The sequence below is a fragment of the Orycteropus afer genome, unplaced genomic scaffold (assembly GCF_000298275.1).
Source record: "Orycteropus afer afer isolate SDZICR_OR568_19922 unplaced genomic scaffold, OryAfe1.0 scaffold00037, whole genome shotgun sequence".
Lineage (NCBI taxonomy): Eukaryota > Metazoa > Chordata > Mammalia > Tubulidentata > Orycteropodidae > Orycteropus > Orycteropus afer.
The window spans coordinates 16,321,150-16,328,237 of NW_006921624.1; positions in this window are offsets into that span (position 1 = coordinate 16,321,150).

Consider the following 7,088-nt stretch of genomic DNA (forward strand, 5'->3'; position numbering starts at 1 on the left):
TATAGTGTAGTCTGGCTTCACCTGATGCAGGATTGAGAAAAGAGGATCCTTGGGCTTACATCTAGACGGCTTTTGGTTCAATGTAGGCTATCATGTACCATGTCTCAGGATCGGTCAATATTGGTATCTCTTTCAGCATTAGCTTTTTTAATCTTTGAAGTTAAAATAATAAACACAAATTTAAATGGCCTAATACCTGCTAAGTGCTTTGTAATTTAATAGGTACCTGGCATATGTTAGTTTCTTTTTCCTTAGGATTATTCTGAGGAGTTCTCTGCAGGGAGAAGCCAGTGACCTCCACATATGGTCTGTGTATATGCTGTGCTTATGTGATGTGCCAGAAGATCCATCAGAGGAAAGCCGATTGAGATAAACACTTTATGGAAAACTCCAATGTAATGCCAGGAATAAATGCATGTGGAGATAAACATTGACGTTTCTGCCTTACTCCACCTTGAAGCGTGTTTCTGTTAGAAGTTAAATTTGTTCTCATGTTGCGATTTAAATTCATCTATTCCTCTTTTGTGTTTAAAATCTCAGATAAAGTTTGAGAGGATATCTTTAGGAATCTGAGGACACATCTTGAATTTTCTGTTCATAAGACAAAATTGTACAAGACACTTAGGGTAAACTGCAAATGAGACCTGTCACATTTGTTTCTTTTTCTTTCTAATATGTCCTTCCTAACTGGTTTCTGTCTTTAATGATAAATAAAGCCTTCTCCTTTTTCCTTCTAAGAGGTATGACTTTCTCCCTTTTACTGCTGATTTTTGTGCTGTTAGCTTGTTCTCCTTTTTGTACTCCTAAGGTGCTTTACCTATATTTCTTTGAATCCTAATTGCAACTTTTCTGTGAATAAACACTAAGGCAGTACAATGCCCTGCTGTTTTTATCAGCCAAGATCATAATCATAGCGTCTACAAGAACTGTACCTTGCTGTAATAAGATTGTCATTACAAATCAACCTTCATTTGTTGTATGCCATTTGGTAATTGTATAGCATCATTTAAGAACTCTTCTTAAACTTACCCCATTTCATAGATGATTATCTTAGACAGTCTCAGGCCAGTAGAGAAGTGAAAGAGCGATACATGCTCCTTTGCATTGGAAAAAAAGGTTATGAGAGGGCCATCAGCAGACTAGTTCCTAAAAAGCTAGGTAGCAATAAAGCAAGTTTTAAAGGTCAGGCCACCCTTAGAAATACGTATTGCAGTCCCACAGGAAGCAGAATAGGGTATGGTTTTGGTGCAGTAGGTCTGACTTCAAAGTCAGAATGTATAGTAGTTGGTTTCAAAATATCTACTTTTTGATGAACCTCCACCAGTTAGCATGTGGAGGTTTTGGAATCTTAGTTCAAACCTGGGAAGAAAGAGCCATTCTTGTGGGTTCAGGTTGGGGCCTCAACTCTAAGGGCTTCGCATACCTCTGAAATAACCTGACAAAAATAATGGCACTGAAGTCTCAGGAAAAAGCCCAGCCCTATAGGGGGAGCTCTGCTGGCGTAGTGCCTAAGGCACTGGACTGCTAACCAGAGGGCTGGTGGTTCAAACCCACGAGCAGCTCCTCGGAAGGAAGATGGGGCAATCTACTTCCATGGTGATACTGCCTCGGAAACCCAAGGAGGGGTCACTATGAGTCAAGTCCCACTCAATGGCACGTAACAACAACAACAACAACAACATACTCATAGGTGTGTGCCAGTGGCAAAGTCCCATGGAGGGGATGGAGGCACAGTTTTGAAAATTGCCCCCTAAAATACACACAAGGAGCTTAGGTGGCACAGTGCCTAAGGCATTTGACTGCTAACCAGAAGGTTGGCAATTCAAACCTACCAGATGCTCTGTGGAAGGAAGATGAGGCAGTCTGCTTCCTTAAAGAATTACCTGGTGTGGGTCACTGTGAGTCAGAATCAGCTCTGTAGCAGTGAGTTGCGTTTGGTTTAGTCTTATACCCATCGGACAGGCCATTATCAGGGCTTACCTGTGACATGCTGAGTCATGTGACAGTGACCAATGGAAACTCTGGACTCAGTAGTCAAGGTCAGGACATGATAAGATAGAGAAACACAATTGCTGATCAGCCTGCTGTTTCATTCAAGATTAGCTTGGGAAACGAGGGCAACACTGAAGTTGCAGATGGAAATTCAACTCTATGGGAGTGGAGAAAGAAAAGGTAGAAAAACAAGGTGGCAATGATAGGGAATTTGTGAGTGTTGCAGTCATCAGTCACACCATGATATTCAATTCCTTCAAATGATGGATCAGCATTGTCCACCTACTCATGGATCAGTCACACCGTGATATTCAGTTCCTTCAAATGATGGATCAGCAGTGTCCACCTACTCAAGGAATTCTTATGAGGACTTTTGCATGGACTTTCCTTAAAATAATTAAAAATAAATTGCTCTTAGTATTTAAAGTATCAAATGTGGCTTTTTTTGATTGCACATTTTATTGCTTTTTCTAAACTATTCACAGAAAAGGAAGCATAGTTTAAAAGCTGTTGTATAGTAATAAGAGAGTACAATAAGGTTAGTTAGTAGAAGACATTTAAAATGAAAAGAAATCGATAGATAAACCTTTTATTAAAAATTCAAATAGAACAGAAAGGTAAGGAAATGTTCTGTTATTAGCCTATGAACATGATATGCAAATGGAAAATACATATATTTTTATTTTCTTAAAAGGATGAACTGTTTCATTGTATTATTGTGATCTGTCAGCTCAGTGAGGCTGCATTTTAGAGATGATGCTTGGTTTTCAAGATTTAATCCCTCTGAGTTTCTTTATTTAAAAGTTTCAGGAGATAAGATGTCACAGAATCAGAGTAGCCAATACTCAATTCTTAAGAGAAGGTGATAAGCTAGATATTTTTCTCTTCATTCTACAGCTGAAGAATTTCATACTGAGAGGTGGGTGTTAACTAATTTATTAGTTATGCTAGTAAATAGCTGGATTTGAACCCACATCTTAACAATTCTAAAGCCCTCAGCCACTGTAAAACTACGATAGTACTTAACTCAGGTACTCTTTGTTGTCTCCCAGGAAATAAAAATTTAAGTGAAGCATTGGCACATATTTTTGTTTTTATCCATTAATTACCCTCTGGGACTAAGGAAGTCTGGGAATAGTGCTTGCTATCCTTTCCCTTCCTCTCCTCCCATCCCTTCCTCTCTGTTCCTCTTTCAATGACAATGACAACAGATAAACTCATTTTCTGTCACTCAAGACTGAAATAGGTTTTTTAAAAATGAAATAGTTCAAGCATACAGAAAAGGCAAGTAATACTATCTTTTAACCAACTTTGTAAAATTTTAACATTTTGATGCAATTATTTCAAAATCATTCGGAGTTTATACCATAAGAGACAAGGAAGGACAAGGATCAATTGAACAAGAAGATATAACCATAATAAATATCTACACACCCAATGAAAGAGCCCCAAAATACATAAATCAGACTTTAACAGAATTGAAAAGACAAAGAGATGACTCCACAGTCATAGTAGGAGACTTTAATACACCACTTTCAATGAGAGAACAACTGGAAAGAAACTCAACAAAGACACAGAAGAACTAAACAATACAATCCACCAACTTGACCTTACAGACATCTACGGAGCACTTCACCCAACAACAGCACAATATACATTCTTTTCCAGTGCACATGGAACATTCTCCATGATAGACCATATATTAGGCCATAAAACAAGCCTTAATAAATTTAACAACATTGAAATACTGCATAGCATCTTCTCAAAATCATTTGGGGTTTAATAAAGAAAACAAATGCCTACAGATAAAGTTAAAACTCTTTATACTTCTTCTCAATTCTATTAATCTTGCTCTTTGCCCAGAAGTAACCAAGATCATCGTACATTGGATATTTATTATCTCTCTGTGTTTGTGAGTATATACACATTTGGAAAAATTATAAACAATATATAGTTATGGTTCTGCAAGTTTTTAGCGTTCATAAGAATGGTATACTACATTATTTGTGCAAATTGCTTTAATCATTAGCATATATATAAAATCAAATCCAAACCCACTGCCATTGAGTCAATTCTGGCTCGTTGTTGTTGTTGTTGTTATGTGCCGTCGAGTTGGCCCCGACTCATAGCGACCCCTTCTTGGGTTTCCGAGGCAGTATCTGGCTCATAGCAACCCTATAGGACAGAGTAACCTGCCTTATAGAGTTTGCAAGGCTGTAAATCTTTACAGAAGGAGACTGCCTCATCTTTCGCCCATGGAGCTGCTGATGGATTTAAACCACTGACCTTTTGGTTAGCAGCTGAATTCTTTAACCACTGCACCACCAGAGCGCCTCAGCATCTGTATGGCTCTACTTTATTCACTTTCATTGCCTTATAGTATAGCTTTCTGGTTATACTGCAGTTTATCCACTCTCCAGTTGATGAATGTCTATGTTGCTTCTAATATTTTGATAATAATAATAATGAAAATTCTTGTCTATGTCTCGACGCATGTATGAGTTTTTCTAGAATTGGAAGTTCTTAGACTAGTCTATAAACATGTCAAACTGCACTCCTCCTAGCACTATGCAACAGTCCTCATCGATTCTTGGTATTTTCAGACTTGTTCATTTTGCTAACCTGATGGAAACAAATTGGATTTTTTTTAAGTGGTGGTGGTGGAGGAGGGGAAGGTTGAAACATGGCAAGTCTCATTTAAAACAAAACAAAACAAAACAAAATATATATATATATATAATCATTAAAGACTAGAACTGAAGAAGTCTTAGAGATCCTCTATACTTCTACAAATAAAGAAATGGATTCTAAGAGCAGTTATGGAGCATATTGAGCATATTGAAGACCAGATTAGCTGGTGGGCATCAGAGTCGGGCAGAGAACCTGCATAGCCAAGGCCACAAATAAGGTGCCTGGCACTTCATTTTTGTACTTACCTGAAATGAGAAACTAGCTTGGCTTGATTTATCATTTTTCTGGTCCTTTAGCTTATTGCTGTTAGATGCTGTTGAGTCAGTTTTGACTCAGTGATCCCATGTACAGCAGAATGAAATACCACTCAATCCTGAACCATCCTCACAGTTGTTGCTATGTTAGGATTCATTGTTGCAGCCACCGTGTCAACCCATCTCACTGAGGGTCTTCCTCTTCTTCACTGACCCTCTACTTTACCGAACATGATGTTCTTCTCCAGGGACATGATAACATGTCCAGAGTATGTGAGACAAAGTCTTACCATCCTTGCTTCCAAAGGAGCGTTCTGGCTGTACTTCTTCCAAGACAGATTTGTTCGTTCTTCTGGAAGTACATGGTACATTTAATATTCTTTGCCAACACCATGATTCAAATGCATCCATTGTTCCTCATTATTCTTTATTCATTCAGGTGCATATGAAGTAATTGAAATACCATGGCCTGGAATAGGTGCACCTTTGTCCTCAAAGTGACATCTTTGCTTTTTAATTCTTTAAAGAGGTCTTTTGCAGTAGATTTGCCCAATACAATATGTCATTATATTTCTTGATTGCTACGTTGATGGTGGATCCAAATAAAATGAAATCCTTGAAATCCTCAATCTTTTTTCCGTTTATCATGACGTAAGTTGTTGGTCTAGTTGTGAGGATTTTTGTTTTCTTTACGTTGAGATAAAATCCACACTGAGGACTAAAGTTTTGGATCTTCATTATTAAGTGGTTCAAGTCTTCTTTACTTTCAGCAAGCAAGGTTGTGTCATCCTCACATCTCAGGTTGTTAATGAGTCTTCCTCCAGTCCTGATGCTCTGTTCTTCATGTGGTCCAGCTTCTTGGATTGTTTGCATACAGATTGATAAGTATGGTGAAAGAATACAACTATGATGTACACCTTTCCTGATTTTAAAGCGTGCAATATCCTCTCATTCTGTTTAAATGGCCGTGTACAGGTTCCACAAGAGTACACGTAAGTACTCTAAAATTCCCATTGTTTGAAATGGTATCCATAATTGGATATCCAAATTGCTATCCATAATTGTTGTGATCCATACAGTCAAATGACTTTGCATAGTCAGTAAAACACAGGTAAATACCATTCTGGTATTCTCTGCTTTTAGCTAACATCTGACATCAGCAGTGATATCCCTTGTTCCACATCCTCAGCTTGAATTTCCTTGTTGATGTAATCCACAACTGATTTTGAGTTATCTTCAGTAAAATTTTACTTATATCTGATTTTAATGATACTGTTTTGATAATTTCTGCATTCTGCTGGATCATATTTCTTTGAAATGTGTGCATATACATATCTCTTCCAGTCTTTTGGGAAAGTAGCTATCTTTCAAAGCTCTTGGCATAGGGAATGAGCACTTCCATCATTACCTCCGTTTGTTGAAACATGTCAAGTTGTATTCCTTCAATTCCTAGATGCTTGGTTTTTGTCAGTGCCTATAGTGCAGTCCTCGGAAGGAAGGTTGGGCAATCTACTTCTGTAGTGATACCACCTTGGAAACCCAAGGAGGGGTCGCTATGAGTCGAGTCCAACTCGATGGCACATAACAACAACAAAAACAACAACAAGAACAAGAACAACAACAACAGTGCAGTCAGGCTTCTTCCTTCAATACCATTGGTTTTGATCATATGCTACCTCCTGAAATGGTTGAATGCTGACCAGTTCTTTTTGGTGCAGTGTCTCTGTGTATTCCTTCCATCTTCTTTTGGTGCTTCCTATGTTGTTCAATATTTTGCCCATAGAATCCTTCAATGCTGTAACTCAAGGCTTGAGTTTTTTTTCTTCAGTTTTTACAGCTTGAGAAATGCCAAGTGTGCTTTTCCCTTTCGGTTTTCTAACTCCAGGTGTTTATATTTCATTATAACAGTTTGTCTTTTTAAGCTGCCTTTTGAAACCTGACTCTTTTATTTCATCATTTCTTCCATTCACTATAGCTACCCTACATTTAAGAGCAAGTTTCAGGGTCTCTTCTGACAACCATTTTGGTCTTTTCTTTTCAGTGACCTTTTGTTTTCTCCATGTGTGATGCCCTGGTTTTCACCCCACAACTCATCTGGGCTTTGGTCATCAGTGTTCAGTGTGTCAGATCTATTCTTTTTTTTTTTTTTAA